Genomic DNA, 23,842 nt, shown 5'->3' with positions numbered 1-23,842 from the left:
CGCACTTCCTGTGCATCGGCCACCGTACCGAGTTTCCACGAAAGAAAGGAAAATCATCCAGAAGCTAGTTCAGGAAATGCTTGATGACGATATCGTTAAGCCCTCAAACATTCCGTGGGATTCCCCAGTAGTCCTGGTGAAGAAGAAAGACGGAACCCTGAGTTTCTGTGTGGAATATCGCCGGCTGAACGCATAACAAAAAAGGACGTCTATCCGCTTTCACGCATTGACGACACTCTGAATCGGCTGCGCCACGCCCGTTACTTTTCGTCGATGAACTTGAAAAGCGGGTACTGGCAGATAGAAGTCGACAACCGAGATCGCGAGAAGACTACTTTGTCACGCCGGACGGGCTGTATGAGTTTAAAGTAATGCCGTTCGGACTCTGCACAGCGCCGGCAACCTACCAACGCGTTATGGACACCGTCCTTTCCGGCTTGAAATGGCAGAGCTGTCTCGTGTACCTCGACGACGTTGTGGTGTTCGCAAGCAAATTCGACGAGTACCTGAAACGACTGCGATCCGTGCTACAGGCGATCAAGACTGCTGGGCTGACACTCAAGCCTTCCAAGTCTCGGTTTGCCTATGGTGAGTTGAAATTCTTGGAACACGCTGTGAGCGTTCAGGGTGTAAACCCTGATTCTGCAAACACGTCCGCTGTCGCCGAATTCCCGAAACCATCAGAAAAGACTCCAGTCACCCTCTATCCTCGGGCATTTTGATCAGTCTGCGGAGACAGAAATCCACACGGACGCCAGCAATACCGGTCTTGGTGAAGTACTCGTTCATCTGCAAGAAGGAACAGAGAGAATAATCGCTTACGTAAGCCGGGCGCTGTCGACGGCAGAACAAAATTATTCAACGCCCGTCAAGGAATGTCTTGCAGTCGTCTGGGCGATACCCAAGTTCCGTCCGTACTTGTATGGGATCCCGTTCCGCATGGTCACCGGCCACCACGCCCTCTGCTGGCTCGCCAACCTCAAGGATCCGTCAGGACGCCCCGCCCGCTTGAGCCTTCGACTGCAAGAATTCGACGTATCCATTATGCATAAATCCTGCCGCAAGCATAGTGACGCTGACTGTTTGTCTAGGGCTCCAGTTGAACCCCAATCTCCGGCGCAGACGACGATGACGACGCTCGTTTTCTAGGCGCAGTTAACGCTGCCTACATGAGGGCACTGCAACGCGACGACACGGAACTTCGCTCCGTGATCGACCGCCTCGAAGGTCCAGAAGGTTCTGTCCCACGGGTCTTTTCTTGAGACCTACCGAGCTTTCACTTGCGGCGAGAACAGTTCTTCAGAAAGAATTTCGGAACCGAGAAGAAATTTTTCAAGCGCGCCACGACTACCCAACGGCCGGACATCTCGGCTACAGCAGGACCCTTGCCCGGATTCGTGACGAGTACGACTGGCCAAAACTCCCGAAGACTGTTCATCGGGATACACCGTCATGTCACGAGTGCCAAAGGCGTAAGAAACTTCCGACGAGACCTGCGGGATTCCTGCAACCGATATCGACCTCTACTACGTCTTTCCACCAAATCGGAATGTATTTGCTTGGGCCTTTTCCGGCATCGACGTCGGTGAACCACTGGATAATCGTTGCCACGGATTACCTTACCCGGTACGCGGATTCGAAAGCCCTTCCGTCGGGAACAGCTGTGGAAGTCGCCAAGTTTTTCGTCTAGTCTATTCTTCTTCGACATGGCGCCCCCAAAGTCTTGATAACCGACCGAAGGTCATCGTTCTTGGCCCAGCTTACGCAAGAGATCCTTCGGCTCAGCCACACCAGCCATCGTCGGACCACCGCGTACCATCCGCAGACCAACGGGCTAACGGAGCGGCTCAACAAGACAATCACCGACATGATCTCCATGTACGTCGACGTAGAACACACGATGTGGGACGAGGTGTTACCATACATCACGTTCACCTACAACACCGCAGCTCAAGAAACAACCGGGTTTACAACATTCGAGCTGGTGCATGGAAGAAAAGTGACAACCATGCTGGACGCGATGCTGCCCCATGAGCCTCTCGATGACGGATGCGACGATGCCCACGTGGTCAGTCAGAGAGCAGAAGAAGCACGCCAACTAGCCCACCTTCGAATCCACGATCAACAGCGTGTCGACACTCGCCGGTACAATCTTCGTGAACGCGCCGTGCACTTCCAACCCGGAGACCAAGTATGAGTTTGCACACCAATACCGCGCCGGCGGTCTGAGCGAGAAGCTTCTGAAACGCTATTTCGGACCCTACATAATCATCCGACGCCTCGGCGATTTGAACTACGAAGTCCTTCCCGACGGAACGCGCCCATCTGCAAGACGTCAGCCGCAACCCGAGGTGGTGCACGTCGTCCGGCTGAAGCTGTATAGACCTTTCCAATGTTTACAAATCCACAGCTCAGAGTGCGATCTCCACAGCTCAGCACGCGCGTGTGCGTCGCTTCGGAAAGCGAGCAAATCACGCGCGATACGCACGAACACTGAAAATGAAACCGGCCAGCAGCCCTTTTCTGGAAAGGTCTATTACGAACGATAAAACTTTCCACTCTCGTCGACGAGTGAGCTGTGAACTGTGAACTGCGGCTCGCGATTCTGCTGTCCTTTTGTTGTGGATTTGTTGTTTTTATTTTTTGTTCGTTTTCGTTTTGTGCTGCATTGAGACGATACACTTTTTTAAGGGGGGGAAAATGAAGCGGCGCAGCTGACCAAATAGGCAGCGCGCCCGTGGCCTAACGATTATCGCGCTTGCCTTCCACGCACAAGGCCACGGCGTCGAAGTCACGCCGACTTCGACGCCCGCGACGCTCTGCTTTCTTCTGTTCCCTTCTTTTTATTTTTGGACACAAGTCCTCCCCATTGAACGTTTTGTTTTTTCAGTTATTATCGCCTCATCAATTGTCATTCGTGACAATATCCGATTATGTTTTGAAAGTTGTTTGCGAAAAGATAATAACACCTGTGGGGTTATGCAAAGGCAGATCGGCGAGCAGGAACAAAGGCAGTCGTAAAATATGACTGTGTGTTTTTAGGCGACGCAAAGTATTCCTGGATCCCATTCATTAAACAGATTTTTCGGCACTGACTACATGAATTACCGCGAGTAACTTCGTCGATTTCCCTTGCTATTGTCATTTGTTGAAGCTTGAGAAATACGTTGACGACCTCCAGTAGCTGCTCTTGATGACTATAGGAACCAAGATTTGGTGGGATGGTTTCCTGCATGACGGGGAAGTATTTCTCAAAGGTCTTGAATGTTAGACATGACCGCTGCTCCCGAGGAGGCGGAGTGTTTTTTCTACTTGATAAAGCTTTTTAATGCGGTTACATTTTTTAGCTACTTCACCCTGTTTTAGTGGTACGGGATCTAGCCTCGAATGCGTCGTGACTAGGCGCGGCGAGCGTATGGTCCGTGCATACGCAGGACGTCCACATCCGCAGTTGCCGCATGTATGCGGACGTCCTGCTTGACGTCGCCCTAGCGGTGGTCCATGAGGTCGTCCAAATGTTCGTCCTAGATGTCTTCTTCGATGTCGTCCCAGACGTCGCTCTTGAGGTTGTTCTAGACTTAGTTCTTAAGATCGGCCTAGACGTAGTCTTAGAGATTATTTTAGACGCACTCTTTGACGTCGTCCTCTAGGACATCGTCCTCGACGTCGCCCTAGGCGTCGTCGTGGACGTCGTTCTTGAGTTCGTCCTAGAGGTTGTCCTGGAAATCGCCTTAAAGGTCGCCCTAGAGGTGGACCTGAATGTCGTTTTAGAGCGCAGCTCCTACGTGCCCATTTTCGGGTTCGCGGCGTTGGCGTCTGCGTCGGCGTCACCGTCGGCGTAACCGCACTAAATTTAAGGGCAAAATTGACCTCACGTAACTACAACACCAATCGAATTTAGCAGAAAAAAGGACGTTACATGACTTGGTGTCACGTCACCTACGAACAAATTCAGTTTGACCAATAGATTTAGGGGGAAAATTGACGTCACGTGACCGAAACAGCAATTTCATTCCCCGGTAAATTAAAAGGTCAATTGACGTCACGTGACCTCACCACCATCTTATACAATCTTGTGCGCAACGAAGACGAGGACAAAAGCAGAGAAGAGGACATGCCTTGTTGTGTCCTCTTCTCTGCTTTTGTCCTCGTCTTTATTGCGCACAAGATTAAATAAGATGTCAAACCAACTCGCCCAAACAACCACTCTTCTCAGCACCAATTCAGTTTTCCTGCTAAATTTAGCGGTCAAAATGACGTCACATAACTTGGTGTCACGTCACCTCTGAACAATTACAGTTTCTCTTCAAGATTTATTGTCAAAATTGACGTCATGTTACCTCGACAGCAAATCAATTCCCCGCTAAATTTAACGGGGAATGGAATTCGAGTTAAGGTCACGAGACATCAATTATTCAGCTAAATTTATCGGGGAAACTGTGGGAAGAGGGGAGTGTATAAAGGAGGCGGAGAGGAGAGCACGGAGGAAGAGGAGGTTGCGGAAGAGGGTAGAGGAAGAGGAGGTGGAGGGGAGAGGAGTAGGAAGAAGGGAGAAGGAGGATGAGGGGAGAAGGATGAGGGGAGATGAGAAGAATGGAAGGTGGACGAGGAGTTGGGGAGGATGATGAAGAGAGGAGGAGGAGGAAAGGAGGGGAGGACGAGGAGCAGAGGGGCGAAGAGGAGGGGCATACCCTCCCCTCCGTACCCTCCGTTCCTCCTCTTAAAAAGCTATGCTCTAATTTCATACAGAGATTTGTAAACGTCTTTTATTTTTGTGAAGTCGTCCGGTAGGAAGTTGTCCTCGACGTCGTCCTAGCAACCAGATAAACCGGCGCCGCGCATAGAGGGACCGGCAGCACGCAGAAATTCACATTTGCGATCTGCAGCTACAACGCAATTATCGGATTGAGTTGAGCTATACTCCGTTTCTCTGAAAGAGCGAGCGTAGCAGAAGCTACAAGAGGGAGCTTTGGGCATCCGGCGTCCGTGCCAAGCACGCGTACTCCTGCAGGGCAAACACTGTTCAGGACCACATGCATCGGCTGCGTCTGAAAACCAACTGAAACGAAGTATAGTTGGTACATGGTTAATGACGGTGGTGAAAGAACTTGAAGATTAAACGATTACACAGCGTCAGGACAAGACGCACACGAAGCTGCAATGGCGGTGGAGATATAACTTGAACATTGAGCGATTGCACAAATACATAATAATAAACGAATACACAGGGACGAAGCCATCACTCCATTCAAAAGTGACGCACTGCAGTCTCGCTACGTGCTACGTCATAAACCATTAATAAAATAAAGCGTTTACTCAAATTGTGCTTCGTCGTATTCACAGAGAGCTGTGTCGTGAGTCTCATGACGAACGCTTTTACAAATCATAGACAACCAAAAGAGCGGTTTCTGAAGCAAATATTTTTCTACTGAGATTCCAGTAAACGCTCACGACGCCGAAACTGTGTTTTGCCAGATTAGGCTCACTAGTGGAAAATGCTTAGTCATTGTTTCTTTTTGTCATCCACCAAGTTCATTGCCTAACACAGTTAAATACCTATCCAGTACTAAAGGTCACCACACTAATAACAGCGGCAATTTGAATGATCCAGCCATTGCGTAGAGTAATGAAAACTTCAAGGGCGTCACCTGTGGTACACTGTATACCCAGTTCGTCAGCTTATTGGATGTTTTTTCGCGTGAACAATTTGTTCCTGAACGCACACACAATGATGATATGAGCCATGGTGGGGATTTTTTACGTTGTAAAGCTTTTTGGATTTTTGAACACACGTATACTCTCCAGGCATGAGTGCCCATAAAGCAATCGTGTCTGAGGTCAACTTAAATTATGTGACCATGAGCAAATTACGTGAACGAATATAAGTTTTTTATGACCGAGCAAATTAGGCAAAAATGAAATCTGCACTCGAATCTTATCTTTCAGTGTTTGAAACTTTGTCCGAATCCTTGAGCATCAATCACCTATGAATAAACTAAAGAAAAAAATATCTAGCTTGTTGGAACAATTTGTTCCGTCGCGCATGCTTACGCCAAAACGAGCACGTGACAAGCCGTGGTTTACACGAGAGTGGCGTGGATTACTAAACAAAACAGGAAGGATTTATCTTAAATTCAGTAAAATACAACTTCCGAAAAATCTTGCTAAAAAAAGAATGGCAGGAGAGGTTTCAGACAGGTTGGAGAAGGCTAAGCCGACGCTCCTTCTCAATTTAGAAAATAAAATTGGTCGTTCTGCTAAACGGTTTTGGAAATACGTGTACCCTAACGATAAACACAATTATTTCGATGCACAGACACAGAGATACTATCGTCAATAACGATTTTGAAAAAAATTGTCTTTTTTTAATTTATACTTTTGGTCGGTTTTCAGACCTTTCATGTCACGTTCGGTACGCTTCAATAATCCTGCGGCGAGCACTGTGATGCTCGAAGGTAAATTCGATATGTCTAGAATTTCAAATCAATTAAATATACACAACTAAATTCTCTGGTCCAAATGACATTCCTTCGTAAATTCAAAAATGTTATTGTTTTTCATTGCCGCCTTTGCTTTAATATATTTCCCAAAAACTCGCTACGCGAATCTTCTCTGCCTTGGATTGGAAGCTTGCTCGAGTAATACCAGTGGATGAAAGTGGTCCTAGAAACTCTGTCGGAAATGATCGACGAATATCGCTGACAAGCATTTTTTTTTTTTTTTTGCTAGACCGTGGAAAGCATTTTTTTTATAGAGACATCAAGATTCGTCTTTGCGGGTTTACATTTTTGCCTCCCTCGCAACGCGAATTCCGCCGGGGCTATTCATGTACCACTCTAGTTTATTGTTTTTTATGACCTTTCTATGGCAACAAACTAGCGACGGAGTGTTCGTTTTGTATTTCTTGGCTTCCGTAAGGATTTTGATGTCGTTCCTCGTGATCCTTTAATTTCTAACTCCGCGCTTGTAGAATGGATGACAAAGTTTGTAAATAGGTTTTTGAAAATTCGTCATTCAGAAAGCGATAAAAGACTTCCAATCCCAAATGGTTGATGTCACTTCAGGTGTGCTGCAAGGCTCTTTTTTGTGGCCACTTTTTTTTCTTATTCATATAAATTTTTTTTCTGTTGATTTTTGTTCTACTTTTAGAATTTTAGCGGATGATTTTCTAGTAAGCAGAGAGATAATTACCAACCATGATAGACTGATTGTAGAAAGACTTGGTCTGGCTTGAATCACGGTGTCGCTCATTACAAATGACTCTGAACGTATAAAAAAATATACACATGACCTTTACAGGAAAATTTTTACCGCCAGCATTTAGTTTTTTACTAAATTTAAGAGTCTAAGAAACTGTTACGAAATTTATTTTTCTGCGTGTATACTTCACTTTTGGTCTGCATTAGAATGCAAATGTTGACTGCATTCTTCTCAAGGCCTTGCGTATGCTGAAATGTTTGTTATAGAATGTTAAACTTGAACACCAGTTTCTCGAAGAATCAGTTTATTTTTTACATGTTCGTTCCATCCTCATATATGCCTGTCTTTTCCGGGACACATATACCGCATTTTCTATTCAGGAATTTCAAAGAAATTCAAACTATGGCTGTAATGTGTGTTTTAGGAAATTATGATTGGCGACTTGGTATGTCAGAGTGTAAACAGAAGCTAAAATGACAATTATTTACAAATTCTTTCACAATATTCATCACGAAAAGACTGGTTTAATAAAAGATAAATATATGAAAGTCCCTTTCCACGTATAATGTGACCATGCGTTAATTTCTAGCTCACAAAACAAAGCTAGACTGATAGTGGGACGCTGCAAAATTCAAAAAGATCACTCATATCTCTAATGAATCGTCGTATTTTTCAAAAAGAAGTGCGCGATTGAAAACGCCCAACGAGGCCGACGAGACACGTCACGTCACAATTCTCATTCTCTCTCCTCTTGGCTTCGTACCGTCGAGCTGGTGAACCGAAGCGACGCGAAGAAAAGCGACGCCGCTTCCTGTCGTTCTCAAATTCTTCAGGGGGACAATCCCGTAAAAGACCTCGCGTGAACGCGCCCTTCTTTTTCAGGAATACGGCCACCCGTTTGAGATACCGATGTATGAGTGAGGTTTTGGAGTGCGTAGCGTCGTGTTCACTACTTCTGCGGCCTGATTTTGCGAAATCCCAATACCGGTTCAGTATGTCTCTAAAGATAAAAAAAAGTTTCCTTTTAGGGGTGACGTGATGCAGCACTTTCTATTTTATTTTATTTCATTTCTTTTTTGTAGAGTCTATACGTAATATTGCCGCCCGCAGAGCCGAGAAGGCAACGCTTGGTCACGGTCTTCTAGAAGATTCCCGGTCATTCTCGCAGCAGACGTAACTTTCCCTCTGCTTTGTTATTCTCGAAAGTGCCAGTTCATCCTCGCCCCGAGCGCGCGACGCTCGAACCTTCTTTGCCGAACTTTCGAGATAGTGACGCACGGTAAATAAGCAGCTGCCCGCGACCTTGTCGAGTCAGTCTCAGTCTCGCTGACGCTCTCTGATTCGCCGCCGAATCGCCGCCTGCTTTTCTGCTGCTTCGACGCTCTTTCGTTACTTATTTTTGGTTGGCACAAGTTCGCCCATTAAATCTTTATTTTCAGTTCATTTTAAACTTCTCGTCGCCTTAATTCGTGACATTTCTGGTGGAGGTGCGGGGTACAAAACCCGTGCAGCGTACCCCTAGAACAACTCGGTCAACAAGCCCCATTTTCCGACGACCTTCCGTTGAAGACCCGAAGCACCGTGCCAACCGCCGTCTTCAAGGCCAAGCTCCGGAATTCGGACCACTCCCGGCGAGGACAAGGCAAGAGAAGACGACGATGGCCAACCAGTCACCGAACCCCGCTGCTCCTGCCGTCGTCTACCTGACCGTCGCTCCTCGTACGCCGACTCCCTTCCACGGCGAGATCCACGAGGACGTCGAAGACTGGTTGCAGCAATACGAACGGGTAGCGCTTCAAAACCAATGGACTCCCGATCAGCGCCTGCAAAACGTTTATTTTTCCCTCGAGGACACGGCGCTACACTGTTTCGAGAATCGTGAAACCTCGATTACGTCATGGGACCAGCTGAAAGGAGAGCTCCGGGGGACGTTCGCCAGTCATCACTGAAGGGAGAAAGCCGAAGACCTCCTTCGGACGAGGACGCAAGGCCCCAACGAAAGCGTCACCAGCTTCGTTCAAGACGTCCTGCGACTGAGCGCGCGTGCCGACCCACAAGCCACCGATGACAAGAAGCTGCGTGTCCTCATGCGCGAGGTGAGGGACGACATCTTTGGGGGCCTCGTCCGCTACCCGCCGACCACCGTCGAAACGTTTGTCACGGAGGCAACGAACACCGAGCGCGCCCTCCAAGCGCGCGCCTCCTCCTACTACCAACGACATCCCGGCGTCGTTGCCTCCACGCTGCTTAATGACGACATCGGCGCCCGTACCCGGGACATCCGCGACGCTATCCGGGACGTCGTCCGAGAGAAGCTCCGTAAGCTGCTCCCCGCTGCTGAGCGCCCGGCGTCACTGTCAGTCGCCGAGATCGTGCGCGACGAGGTACAGCGGGCCTTGCAGCCTGAAACTCCCGTCAACGTGCAAGCCCCTGAGGAACCGAGGCTGACCTACGCCGCCAGGGTCAGACGACCACCGCAAGTTCCCCACCAAGGTACAGCTCCACCACGACGGGAACCTCCAGCGCCACAGTACTCCCACCGTCGCGAAAAACGGCAGTACGTGCGACCAGCAGCCAGGAAAACCGACGTGTGGCGAACGGCCGATCGACGCCCGCTTTGTTACCATTGCGGGGAAGCCGACCATGTCTACCGCCGTTGCCCGTACCGGCAGCTGCGGCTACGCGGCTTCCACCCCGATGACCCGCGACTGCGCTACGGAGAGCGACCTCGGGACATCCAGGACTACCTCCGCCGCTCTTCCTCTCCTGAGTTGTCTCCCCGTCGAGTATTCCGTTCACCATCTCCCCGACGCTCGCCATCGCCCTTCCGCCGGTCTCGCCGAGACAGCCTGTCACTCATCGCGCCCCGTCGGGAAAACTAAGTGCGGCAATACCGGGAGGTGGTATTGCCGAGGACGGACGACGCCAATATCCTCCACAAACGCTGGAGGGCTCCCACACTAGCGACAAGACGCATCAGAGCGACGCTTCTGTGACGGTGTCGAATAACCTCGACGTTACCATCGACGGCCACGACGCGAAGGCACTCGTCGACACCGGAGCAGACTATTCCGTTTTAAGTGGGAAGCTCTCTCGCCGCCTTCGGAAAGTGATGACGCCGTGGGATGGCCCGAAAATACGAACCGCCGGCGGACATCTCATCACACCAGTGGGAAGGTGTACTGCGCGCGTGGACATCTACGGAGAGTCCTGCCCCGTCAAATTCGTCGTCCTCAAAGACTGTTCGAGAGACGTCATCCTTGGCATGGACTTCCTTTGTGAGTACGGTGCCGTGATCGACCTTGGAGCAAACAGGTTGACGCTGCGAAAGCCCGTGCTACCTCCGGAGGAATCCAAAACGTCGCCAGCCGCCGTCCGAGTCATTGCGGACCACGTGAACCTGCCGCCACGGTCGAGTGTTCTTGTGCCCGTCGTTACCGACGCAGTTGCCAGCGGGAAAGTCCTTCTGGAAGGCAAAGTCCAACTGCTTCTCGGAAGAGGAATAGGCGTCACAAGGGGCGTAGCAGAGCTGCAGGATGGACGTTGTGTGGTCCTCGTGACGAGCTTTCGACCGGAGGCACAGCATCTCACGAAAGGTGCCACTATAGCACACGTCGAGGAACTCCGGGCCGACGCCGAAATCGCCGCGATCTCCGACGAGCCTCGCCATGTCAGCCGTCCAGTACTGCGCCGCCACAGCTCGACGTTAACCCCAAGCTCAGCACCACGGAACGACGACAGCTAGGAGACCTCCTCGCCGCATTCGACGACTGCTTTGCGACGACGTCGAGGGTGCGCCAGACAACAGTTGTGAAACACCGCATCATTACCAACGAGGACGCGCTCCCTGTGCATCGGCCGCCGTAGCGGGTCTCCCCAAAGGAACGAGAGGCCATTCATGAACAAGTACAGGAGATGCTCAACGACGACATCATTCACCCTTCGAGCAGCCCGTGGGCCTCTCCAGTTGTGCTGGTAAAGAAGAAAGACGGAACGCTTCGATTCTGCGTTGACTACCGGCGGCTCAACGCGGTCACGAAGAAAGACGTGTATCCGCTCCCCCGCATCGACGACACGCTGGACCGGCTGCGCCACTCCCGATACTTTTCGTCGATGGACCTTAAGAGTGGCTACTGGCAGATCGAAGTCGACGAACGGGACCGAGAAAAGACTGCCTTCGTCACGCCCGACGGACTGTTTGAGTTCAAGGCGACGCCCTTCGGACTGTGCACGGCGCCGGCAACGTTCCAACGTGTCATGGACACCGTCCTGGCAGGCCTCAAGTGGCAGAGCTGTCTCGTTTACCTCGACGACGTCGTGGTATTCTCGGCCAACTTCGAGGAGCATTTGCGACGCCTTCGTGCCGTTTTTGAGGCAATCAGGACCGCAGGACTCACCCTCAAGCCGACGAAGTGCCGGTTTGCCTACGGCGAACTGAAGTTCTTGGGCCACGTTGTGAGCAACGAAGGTGTAAGTCCTGACCCTGAGAAAACTCGCGCCGTAGCGGCCTTTCCACCGCCCACCGACAAAAATGCCGTCCGAAGATTCCTTGGACTTTGCGCATACTACCGGCGATTCGTTCCGGATTTCGCCAAGCTTTCTGCGCCGCTAACGCGCCTTACAAAAGACGCCGTGAACTTCGAATGGGGTGGAGAACAACAACAGGCATTCGACGAACTAAAGCGACGGCTCCAGTCACCACCGATTCTCGGCCACTTCGACCAATCAGCCGAAACGGAGGTCCACACGGACGCCAGTAATACAGGACTCGGAGCGGTACTGGTCCAACGACAAGACGGTGCGGAGCGCGTGATCGCATATGCTAGCCGGACGCTGTCGAACGCGGAACACAATTACTCGACGACCGAGAAGGAATGTCTGGCCGTCGTCTGGGCCATCACGAAATTCCGCCTATACTTGTACGGGGCTCCTTTTCGGGTGGTCACCGACCACCATTCGCTGTGTTGGTTAGCGAGCCTGAAGGACCCATCGGGACGCCTCGCTCGGTGGAGCCTACGACTGCAAGAGCACAACGTGACCGTTGTCTACAAGTCAGGCCGAAAACACAGCGACGCCGACTGCCTGTCCAGAGCCCCTGTCGAGTCAGCTACCGGATGTGCAAAGACGACGACGACGACCACTTTCTTGGAGCGGTGAGCATTCACGGCATGGCAGCGCTCCAGCGGGACGATCCTGACTTGCGTGCACTGATCGACCACTTGGAGGGACGAGGGGGTACGATTCCCCGAGCCTCCTCGCGTGACCTGCCAAGATTCGCCGTTCGGAGAGGTCTCCTCTATAAAGAGAACTTCGGGGACAACAACTTGACGTGGCTCCTGGTCATTCCGGCTAGTCTTCGAGAAGAGATCTTCCAAGGCTGCCACGACGGCCCAACATCTGGTCACCTTGGCTACAGTAGGACTCTTGCACGGATCCGAGAAAAATACTACTGGCCCAAGCTCCCAAAGACTGTCCACCTCTACGTCCGTTCGTGCCACGAATGCCAACGACGCAAGGAACCACCGACGAAGCCAGCAGGTCTCCTGCAACCGATCGCGCCTCCGACTGCACCATTCCAGCAGGTTGGAATGGATCTTCTCGGACCTTTCCCACCGTCGGCGCAGGGAAACCGGTGGATAATCGTGGCAACTGATTATCTCACCAGGTACGCCGAGACAAAAGCACTCCCGTCGGGGACCGCCGTGGAAGTAGCCAAGTTCTTCGTGGAGTCTATCGTCCTCCGACACGGCGCTCCCCAAGTCGTGATTACGGACCGAGGATCCTCGTTCATGGCGCAACTGTCACAAGAGATACTCCACCTGAGCCACACCGACCACCGCCGGACCACGGCATACTACCCGCAGACCAACGGGTTGACGGAGCGACTAAACAAGACCATCGCCGACATGATTTCTATGTACGTTGACGTGGAACACAAGACGTGGGATGAAGTGCTGCCCTACGTCACGTTTGCGTACAACACGGCGATTCAAGAAACTACCGGCATTACACCCTTTCAGCTGGTGCACGGCAGAAAGGTGGCGACGATGCTCGACGCCATGCTGCCCCACGACCCGACGGACGACGGCACTGACAACACCCAGCTGGTCACCCAACGAGCAGAAGAAGTACGCCGACTAGCCCGTCTTCGAATAAAGGACCAGCAACGTGTGGACGCTGGCCGGTACAACCTTCGCCGCCGCGACGTGGAGTTCCAGCCCGGAGACAGGGTATGGGTGTGGACGCCCATTCGCCGCCGCGGCCTTAGCGAGAAACTGTTAAAACGCTACTTCGGACCGTACAAGGTCATCCGCCGCCTTGGGGACTTGAACTACGAGGTGCTCCCCACCGGAACTCGCCCATCAGGACGCCGCCAGCCACGACCCGAAGTCGTCCACGTAGTTCGACTCAAGCCGTTCTACGCGCGTTAGGATTGTGACACTGCATGTTTGTTTTGTTTCGCCGTAATTGTTTTAGCCATTTCCGTTTTCGTTTCGTTTTGCATCGGGGCGATGCACTTTTAAAGAGGGGGATAATGCCGCCCGCAGAGCCGAGAAGGCAACGCTTGGTCACTGTCTTCTAGAAGATTCCCGGTCATTCTCGCAGCAGACGTAACTTTCCCTCTGCTTTGCTATTCTCGAAAGTGCCAGTTCATCCTCGCCCCGAGCGCGCGACGCTCGAACCTTCTTTGCCGAACTTTCGAGATAGTGACGCACGGTAGATAAGCAGCTGCCCGCGACCTTGTCGAGCAAGGAGGTTATAATGGGCAGGAGGTGGCGTCCCTATCCCCAATGCATGGAGCGAAGTGTAACGGAAGTAGGCGTGGCCACGAGCCGCAACGAGCATTTCTTGACCAATGGGAAGCCTAGTGAGTGGGCGCCGCCATTAATTTCGGTGCAAACAACCGCGTTGCCATGACATTTCCGTGGCAACGCGACTGTGTGCACCGAAAGTAATGGCGGCACCCACTGTTATATGAAACAGCGCTCAACGGGAGACTTTTAAACCGGTAGAGATTATTATAAACGAACGCCTGGTTGCCCAGCAGAAAGCAAGTGACTAGAATTGAGGCGCTCTAGACGACGCACCGTGAAGGACTTGGCGGTGCGCAACGCATTTTTTAATAAACAGCAGCAGCAGTTCGCACGAGCGCGCATGCAAGCCAGGAGCGCACAGAACGGGCTCGCGCTTCCAGTTCTGACTTCGCTCGCACATAATGTGGAACTGAGTATAAACACTCACGCTGCAAAGCATTTGCATCGTGGACGCCCACGGCGGACGCCGACCGCATCGAAAGCTAGCCTCGTGAAGCACACGCCGGAACAGATTAGAAAGCAGACGAACCGCCGGTGCGCTACCCCACGGCCTCGGAACGGGTGCGCAAGGCAGTCTGGGATTAAACGTATCTTCCGGCTTCACTCAGGCTGACGTCATGCCGGGTCCTGTCTGTTTTAACGTCCTTGTTGTCGAGTCAGTCTCAGTCTCGTTCGCGCTCTCTGATTCGCCGCCGAATCGCCGCCTGCTTTTCTGCTGCTTCGACGCTCCTTCGTTACTTATTTTTGGTTGGCACAAGTTCGCCCATTAAATCTTTATTTTCAGTTCATTTTAAACTTCTCGTCACCTTAATTCGTGACAATATGAAGTCCCTTCGATATCGCACGGTCACTAAGATTTCCGATGACGCCGATTTTCATGCGCCGAATATCGGACCTTTCTTTATCAAGTGTTTTTTGTTTGGCCTCCTACAGTAATGACAGATGGCGAAGTACGTACCTGAATTAAAACAATAAAAATTTCTGAGTTTTACTTGTTTATGCGACGGAGAAAGCAGCTTTCGCAGTGTAAACGGGAATTGGGCTCGGCTTTCCGTATTTCTGTTCCCCACATAAGTCAACGCAATTTAAGCTTAGCCAAATCAATCACTAGCTTATTTTGAAAAAAAAATTCTATCTTACGTGATTGGATGCGGTGACAACGTAGTCGTCATAACGCTCAAAACTCAAGTTATAGTCCTTTGAGATTGGTAGAATTTGAAATTTTTCGAGCTTCTATGAAGAAAAATGGATCCGAGAAATATCCTGGCAAGCAATTCGTGCGCAAATTTGCCGTGATCTCTAATCATACTAATTTCTCTAAACTTATTCAATCAAAAACACGAATTAATAAAATGAAAGCCGTCTACAACTCCCTGTAACGCCGGATGCAGCTCTTGACGAGAAGCATGGAAGAGTACTGAGAGATAGGTGACTCCCTGAGGCCACGTGACCTCGGTGGGGGGAGGGGTCACGTGACCTCACCGGAGGGTCAAGCGACCTCAGGGGGTAACCTTCATGACCCTCGTGACCATCGTGAGGGTAACCCTCGTGAGGGTAACTCTCATAACCCTAGTAACCCTTGTGAGGGTAGCCCTCGTGAACCTCGTGAGGGTAACTCTCATAACCCTCGTGACCCTCGTGAGGGTAACCCTCGTAACCCTCATGAGAGTAACCCTTAAAACCCTCGTGTGGGTTACGAGGGTTACTCTCACGTGAGGGTGACTCCCATAACCCTAGTAACCCTTGTGAGGGTAACCCTCGTGACCCTCGTGAGGGTAACTCATAACTTTCGTGACCCTCGTGAGCATAACTCTCATAACCCTCGTGAGGGTAACTCTCGTGAGAGTAACCCTCGTAACCCTCGTGAGGGTTACGAGAGTTACGAGGGTTGCTACCCTCACGAGGATCACAAGGGTTACCCTCGTAACCCTCGCGAGAGTAACCCTCGTAACCCTCGTAACCCTCACAAGGGTTACGAGGGTTACGCGCGGTTACGGCGACGGCGACGGCGACGGCGACGGCGACGCCGACGCCGCTCAAGCCAGAAACTGGCGCCTAAGAGCAGCGCTCTAAAAAAGAGCCCAGAGTCGGTTAAATGTCGAGACCTCAGTATATGCTCAGCATCGAACGCGAAGCTTCTGTTTTTGATAACACTTGCTTGCACGCGAAGCATGAGCCCGGTGGCAGGGAACCATCGCGTGCCGGGGGCGGAGCTTCTACTCGGTTATTATGCGGTCACCGACTAATAGCGGCGAGATGTTTTGGTGGCGCCCTCGTATGGTTCCCTCTCGTGACGTCATTAGCTTGCGAACTGCATGTTCGATGGTGTTTGTAATGAGCATGGTGCAAGCTTCAAATCATTGCACCCTGAAAGCGACACTGCCAACACCGTCAACATTAAAGTTCTCACATTCCCCTTATTTCTGTCGATGAGAGCTCCTTTGCTGTTGTCATAGTCAGCATTCGGCCAATCGTGGAAGGCCGACCACAGCGACGCTTTCGATCGCGCACGTCACCAATAGTTAGATTACTTGAACCATCTCAGATATGGGACCTTTTGTTTCCTAATTAAACACGTGCTCAAGAAAAAATACTTTTTTTTTCTAAAGCAGTGACCTAGTCTTTTTTTTTTTAAATTAGTTTCTAACCAAAAATATCACCCGGTATATTTCCGAGGCTCGTATTACTATTGTAAAAAGGAAGCTGTCGGGAGCTGTCCTTTGTTCTATCATTGTGAGTGTACTCTGTGTTCTTATTCACCGGCCGGGTCGGCCGTTTCCTTCGAGGGGAGTACTGTTGGGAACACGAAGACGATGACGGGGCGAAAGCGCGCACGACCATCTCGCGCTAGGCCCCACGGGCCGTCTCGGCCTCTAGAAAATCATTCTATCTTCTCTCTGTCATCGCCTGTCCTGTCCTCTATGCTGCAGACAGCATCATTCTAACAATATGGTGGAGGTGCGGGGTCCCCAACGAACCATGAAGTGACTCCCGTCATTCCGCCCCGGGACGATTGCTCTAAACCTACTGATGTCGTCCACATCGCCCGACTGAAACGCTCCCACCGCCAAGCCCGCTAGTGCATCGTCGGCGGACCGGCCCTTGTTCAACGGGGGCGGTTAGGAAAAAAAGAAGCGAGGTTCAACCGAAAATTCCCGCGCACCTCGGGCAGCAGCCGAAACTTTCGAGGTGTGCTCGGACGAATGACCCAACGATTGTACTGGCGACATCATTGTGATGTCATCCTGATAACGCGCCGACGCGCCGACGGGTCGATTTCTCGCAAACTGTTATCACTGGTCACATGACCCGAATCATCTGTATATATTCACGGGTGTTTGATAAACGAGGCTGTTTTGCCCACCCACGACGGCTCGTCTGACGTGGTGACAAAAGTAAGCGGATTCCGACCGGCTCCGACGGAATGCCGCTAACGACGAGTACGAGCACCTAAGCAAAAACCGAAGCAGCGTCGACCTCGCCACCACAGCAGCAGCCGGAGCCACGTCGACATGGCAGGACTCAAGCCTCCGAAGCCGTTCGACTTCCACAATGCCGCTGTCTGGCCCGCCTGGATAGTGGAGTTCGACGACTACAGATTCGCATCGGGCCTGTACGATAAACCTGAGGAAGAAGTAAGAATTCTTCTTTATATGATGGGCCGGAAGTCGCGAGAAATTCTGCGTTCGGTAGGCGTAAAAGACGAAGAATTCAAGAAGTTCGACCTGATAAAGTCAAGGCTAGACGGATACTTCGTTCACGTCAAGAACACTGTGTACGAGAGCGCTCGTTTCAACCAACGCCGACAGCAACTGGGAGAAACGGTAGGCCAATTTGTGACCAAGCTACACAGGCTAGCAGAGCGCTGCGAGTTCAAGGACACGAAAGAACGTCTTATCAGAGATCGATTCGTAGTCGGTCTTTTGGACGACTCTTTCAGAGGAGCTTCAAATGGAATGCAAAGGCTGACGTCGCATACAGCTCTATTGAAAGCTCGGACAAGCGAAACAGTAAAGAAACAACAAGCTGAACTAGCAGGGCAAGACTCCGCAAGCTCTGAGGCGTGCGTTTCGGCCGTGAAACAGAAAAAGACCACCACAAAGAGCGAAGCCTCAACCAGTCAAAGGACTGTAAACACCAAAAAGTGCAGTTATTGCGCTGGTCCTCTACATCCCCGGACAAGTTGTCCCGCCCAACGAGAAAAATGCCGTTTTTGTCAAAAGTTAGGACATTTCGAAAAACGCATGTCGCATCAAAAACCTCGACGGCAAGAAACTCGGAAGTTATTGCCGCACCCGATAGCGGTCATTTCTTGGGCGCGCTGGAGCAGTCGAGGAACACATTATCCGCATCAAAAACCTCGACGGCAAGAAACTCGACGTTATTGCCGCACCCGATAGCGGTCATTTCTTGGGCACGCTCAAGCGGTCGATGAACACGTTATCTGCGCTCTTCGTGACTGTGCAGATAAATGGTCAGGAACTTCGAAAGAAATTTGATACGGGAGCTGAGGTGACTGTAGTCAGCGATACTTTTCCAGGCGTGCCACGCTCTCTAGACGAAGCAGAAAGTCTTCGAGGACCAAGCGATGCAAGAATTTGCACTGTTGGCAAGTTCCACGCGAACGTCACCTGGAAAGATAACTGCTCACGACAGACTATCTAAGTAGTCTGCAATCTGCGAACTCCCCTTCTTGGGTTTCCAGCGGTCAATGCCTCGGGCATTGTTCCATTCTTGGACGAAATAGAAAGCGTCAAAGACGTCGAAGCCAAGTATCCCAAACTTTTGAAAGGTACGGGATCCCTGTCCGGTGAACGCAAGATACGCTTAGTACCCGATGCCGTCCCGTACGCGGTGCCTACTCCTCGTCGGATTTCTATACCGATGAAAGAAGCAGTAAAAAGAGAGCTAGACAGACTAGAGCTCGAAGGAACGATTCGAAAGGTTGAAGAAGCAACGGAGTGGTGCGCCCCTATCGTGCCAGTACAGAAGCCTTCAGGTAACGTCAGAATCTGTGTCGACCTGAACCACCTAAACAAGTTTGTACGGCGGGAACGTCACCAGCTTCCAACGGTAGAAGAAATCATGAGCAGCTTCCAAGAAGCCCGTATCTTTTCCAATCTGGATGCCAGTTCTGGATTCTACCAGATTCACCTTTCGAAATCATGTCAAGAGCTTACCACTTTCATAGCGCCGTATGGAAGGTATTGCTACCGGATACTACCTTTCGGCGTGACTTTAGCACCAGAAATTTTGCAAACAAAATTGACGCAAATCTTGGAAGGCCTAGAAGGCGTACTGAACTACATGGATGATGTATTGGTGTGCGGAGCGAACACGACTGAACACGACAGTCGCCTGCACAATGTACTGGAGAGGCCACATCAGAAGGGCGTGACCCTAAACAAAGAAAAATGCTGCTTTTTTGTCGGGAGAGTATCGTTCCTGGGAATGGTCTTCGACGCCGGTGGAGTGAGACCTGATCCCGAGAAAGTTCGGGCCATCAAAGAGGTCCCCCGGCCACAAAATTCCGTCTAAGTTCATTTTCTTCTGGGAATGGATAACCACCTTGCAAGATTCTTCTCAGATGTAGCATCTACCACAGCGCCTCTTCGCCGCCTTCTATGCAATGATAACGCCTGGTCATGGGGTCCTCAGCGAGAACAAGCATTCGCCAAAATCAAGGACACCTTAAGCTCGGAAAGGTGCCTTGCGCGGTACAATCCAAGCTACCCAGCAATTGTCTCTGCAGACGCCTCGTCGCACGGCCTCGGCGCCGTACTGCTCCAAGATCAGCCATTCGGGGAGCGACGTCCTGTTGCATACGCGTCCAGGTCGCTGACGAAGACGGAACAGAGGTACATTCAGATAGAGAAGGAAGCCCTTGCTCTAACATGGGCTGCAGAACGCTTTGACGAGTTTCTGCGAAGTCTCACGTTTTTGTTCGAGACTGATCATAAACCCCTACTTCCGTTGCTGTGCCGTGACCCTCTGGCCTCCCTACCCCCAGAAATGCAAAGGTTCCGAATGCGCCTGATGAGGTACTCCTTCACCTTCACGCACGTACCGGGTGAAACAATTGCCACGGCAGACACACTGTCACGAGCAAAAATCAACAGTTTGGCACCGTCACAGGGAATGCTCTTGGAGGGGGACGTCTCGGCACACGTTGACGCAATCATTCGGGGACTGCCAGCATCCGACAGTCGGATAGACCGAATACGTGTGGACCAGAAAAATGAATAGGAATGCTCATTGCTGCTTCAAGCCTGCCGACAAGGATGGCCAGACAAACACAAGCTATTACCAGTTCTCGCGCAGTACTGCGCACAGCGTGCGTTACTGTTTGCAACGACTTGCTCCTAAAGGACACCAGACTTGTCATTCCTAGAAGTCTAGGGAGGAAAATCCTTCAAAGGCTCCATGAAGGCCATTAAGGCATTGTTCGCTGCTGAGGAGAAGCCAGAGAATCTGTCTGGTCGCCGGGTCTCAGCAAAGATATAGCTAGAGTTGTCTCCGAATGCCGACAATGCGCCACTGAACGCGTGTAATTCTCGGAACCGATGATCCCATCCGAAACACCAGAAATACCATGGGAGAGACTACACTCTTAGAAAAAAGTGTATGGATAATCCTCCCTTAGGGGAGGAATGGCCTTGTAACCAATGTTCCTTTAGAAAGGGAGAAACTTTCGTCCCTGAAGCAGGGGAGCAAAGTTCCTCCGTCGCTTGCGCCTCAATATGGCGGCCCCGAATCGAGCAAATCGAGCCTAATAAGGCTTGACGAGGATGCTACGTCTCTTGTACGGGACGAGAGGAGCAGCAAATAAAAGCGTAACACGAGCTTTCCGCGAACTGTGTTTATTTCCGAAGCCAGATTCCCCCCACAGGTACAAAAACTTGCGTTTCGAAAGCAGTTACTCAGTCCTCTCGTCGACAGCACTGCGATGTTAAACGGAGACAACCGATACCCAGTTACTTCGCGCACTTTTCGTCTTACCTTTGGTGTTCCTCGAAACTCAATTCCTTCGTCAACCGCACATCACGGAGATTGGAAAACTCAATCCTCGAAACCAAAAGCCGCTCTCGAAAGAACAAACTCCAAGCCACTGTTTATCGCGTAGCGTGAAAGAAGGTTAAATCGCTAGCCACCAGATGGCAGAGTCGAGCAGAGTAATTGCAAGAAGCTAGGCTAGGTGGTGCTAGGTACCGCCCAATTTATGTTCTACAAAACATTTTATTTCCTCAGGCCACTAGTGCGCTTAGCGATCCTCTACTATACACACAGTAAATCACTTGCGCTGAATTGTAAATTCTTCTACTGCAGAATTCGTGGGCCACCATGGTATTTAGGAATCAACGTTTTGGTCAATTGCTTTACTTTGCGTTCTGAAAACGTGCAGTCCCTACTTGTATTCAAATTTGCGTGAATTGATATAACGTTGTTTTGCGTTCTATAAAACAGGTGGACTGCCAAAGAAATCCCAATGATCCTCTGCTACGAGAACTTCAGAACGCAGTTCCCAGTTCTGATAATTTTGTAACGAGAATATCCTTGTGGTTCCCGATACTTAAAATGTAATTGGTGTGCTACACAAGACCACCCAATGTTCGGAGACACGAGAAAAGATAATTGCAAACCTCCGCAACGCGACCCGTCTGCGTCGCCGGGGCCTAGCACCTCCGGTACCAGATATTCTTCAGTTGATGCTGGCTACCCAGTCAGAAGCCACCGACGCTAAAGCCCACAATGAGAGAGATCTGATTTCTGAAGATCGTGCCGTCCTCGCGAACTGTTTCAATTTAATGTTCGCAGGATTCGACATGACATCGCTCGCCTTGGCTTACACCATGTTCCTCCTCCCGAAGCACCCTGAGGAGCAGGAAAGACTTCTTCAGGAGCTCACAGACGCGTACCCAAACAACCAAGAACTGAGTTCCGACGACCTCCAGAATCTGAAACGTCTGGATATGGCGCTCCAAAAGAAAGCTTGCGCATGTACCCACCTAACGTGGGTTTCATCAGCCGTGCTTGCCAACGAGACATCACGGTGATGGGACAGTTCATCCCGTCAGGTACAACGGTTACAGTCCCTGTGTGGCAGCATCACCACGATGCTGACTATTGGCCGGACCCTTTCAAGTTCGATCCGGAGAGGTTTTGCGAAGGTCAAGGGTCACATACCTGAAGCCTTTGTTCCGTTTGGCCTTGGACCTCGTGCTTGCATCGGAAGCCGATTTGCGACGCTCGAGCTTAAGGCAACCCTCTGCAAAGTTGTACGCGGATTCAAGATTGTGCTCTGCGAGGAAGCCCAAGATCTGCCCAACATGTATGTCCCGAATTTGGTGGTGTTGCCTGAGAATGGAATACGCCTGAAGCTGGAGCGCAGGGATCTTTGAACACGGTAATCCTCTTGGCGCAAACACGATGACTTACACCTGTGGAGAATAGGGTGCTGGTCACTACGTAGAAGGCACCAAGTATCAAGCCACAGAGTTTGCAGCAGAGACCCACAGTACGAGTGTGCAAATTCAGAGTGTAGTCTTTAGTGCAAGTGATACTCAGACCATGTTCAGGCAGGCTATAATACCCTGTTCAATCGGCCGACCAAAAAGGGAATAATTAATTTGAGTTAGGCGTTTTAAAAAAAAAATATTCGATCTCCTTCTTTTATTATGTATGGTGGATACATTGCATGAAAAACACGGTATAATGTTCTGTTTTGATGTCACAATTATATGCTTTAACTCAGAGCAGTTTGGTGTATTTTTTTTATAAAGTTCTATATTTAAACCATTGCAAACTTCGTCTAAGAAAACGTTACAAAAACAATAACTGTTTTTTTTGAAAAATGCAAAGTGTAATCCTTGTCGAACGATCTTTCTTGTATTTCAAAACATTCGTGTTGACAACACTAGAGGAATATTTTTAGTATGATTTCACAGCTTTACGTTTTTGGCGCCGAATGCTATGATGCCTCCGTGCTGCCGCATGTAAAGAACTGAACTTATCCGGATATTTTAGCATTGAACAGAGGGAAGACAAAAGACGACATCCTATAAATTGTGCAAAGTCATTGTGAGGAGGTTTAATATTTGAGGTGAAGATCTCTTTGAAATCATTAAATTATTGACGAGGAAAGTACTGTTTTTTGTGTAAGTCTTAGGAGTTGCGTTGAAGAAGCAGTAGCGAACCAAATTTTAAAAAAAATCAGGAATTACGGTACGGGATACAGGATTCCATTAGAGTAGTTATAAAACAACTATCTGATGTGCCACTGTATAATCAATCTGAGTCTCGAGTCAAATAAGTTATTTAAGGTCAGAGTGAAACCCTTCACCTGACAACGACGGCGGTGACGTCGTGACATTGATGTGGTGATGTCTTCCCTGGTCGGCGCAGCCGCCACTGGGAGTCGTCCGGGACAACGGAACATCGTCTTCACGATACGGCCCGATTGTCCCTCGCAGTTGCGCCCAGTCTTTTCTGTTTGCGTCGATGGCTCCCAGGGAGACAACCCCAAGTCAGCTTTCGTCCTCGTTGTTCCAGCAACCACTTCTTCTTCTCCTGTGTTTTGTCTCGTGCTTCTTTTCTATCTGAATCCTGTCTCCTTCTTTCTTGGACCCCGTTGAGATGTTCGATCACAGTTCACCAAAGTTATCTTGTGTTGTCCAGTATTTTCGTCCTTCCCGGGTGGACATATACTGTTCTTAGCTCGCCTGCATCCTTGCCATAACTGTACTTACTTCACAAGTTCGTACAGGTCAAAAAATCTATGGCAGCACAAATTAACGAGAACATATAAATGACAAAAAATATTCACAAAT

At 50.4% G+C, this 23,842-nt stretch overlaps 1 pseudogene; it reads left to right on the top strand.

Moving 5' to 3' along the window:
- Positions 1 to 22,414, top strand: part of LOC120843471 — a 93,375-nt pseudogene extending 70,961 nt beyond the window's left edge.
- The last annotated feature ends 1,428 nt before the right edge of the window (positions 22,415 to 23,842 follow it).

This window comes from Ixodes scapularis, unplaced genomic scaffold, assembly GCF_016920785.2.
Source record: "Ixodes scapularis isolate PalLabHiFi unplaced genomic scaffold, ASM1692078v2 PGA_scaffold3__209_contigs__length_174095766, whole genome shotgun sequence".
In the NCBI taxonomy this organism is placed as follows: domain Eukaryota; kingdom Metazoa; phylum Arthropoda; class Arachnida; order Ixodida; family Ixodidae; genus Ixodes; species Ixodes scapularis.
Note: the sequence above shows the minus strand (reverse complement) of the source record. Positions and strands in the feature narration are given on the sequence as shown.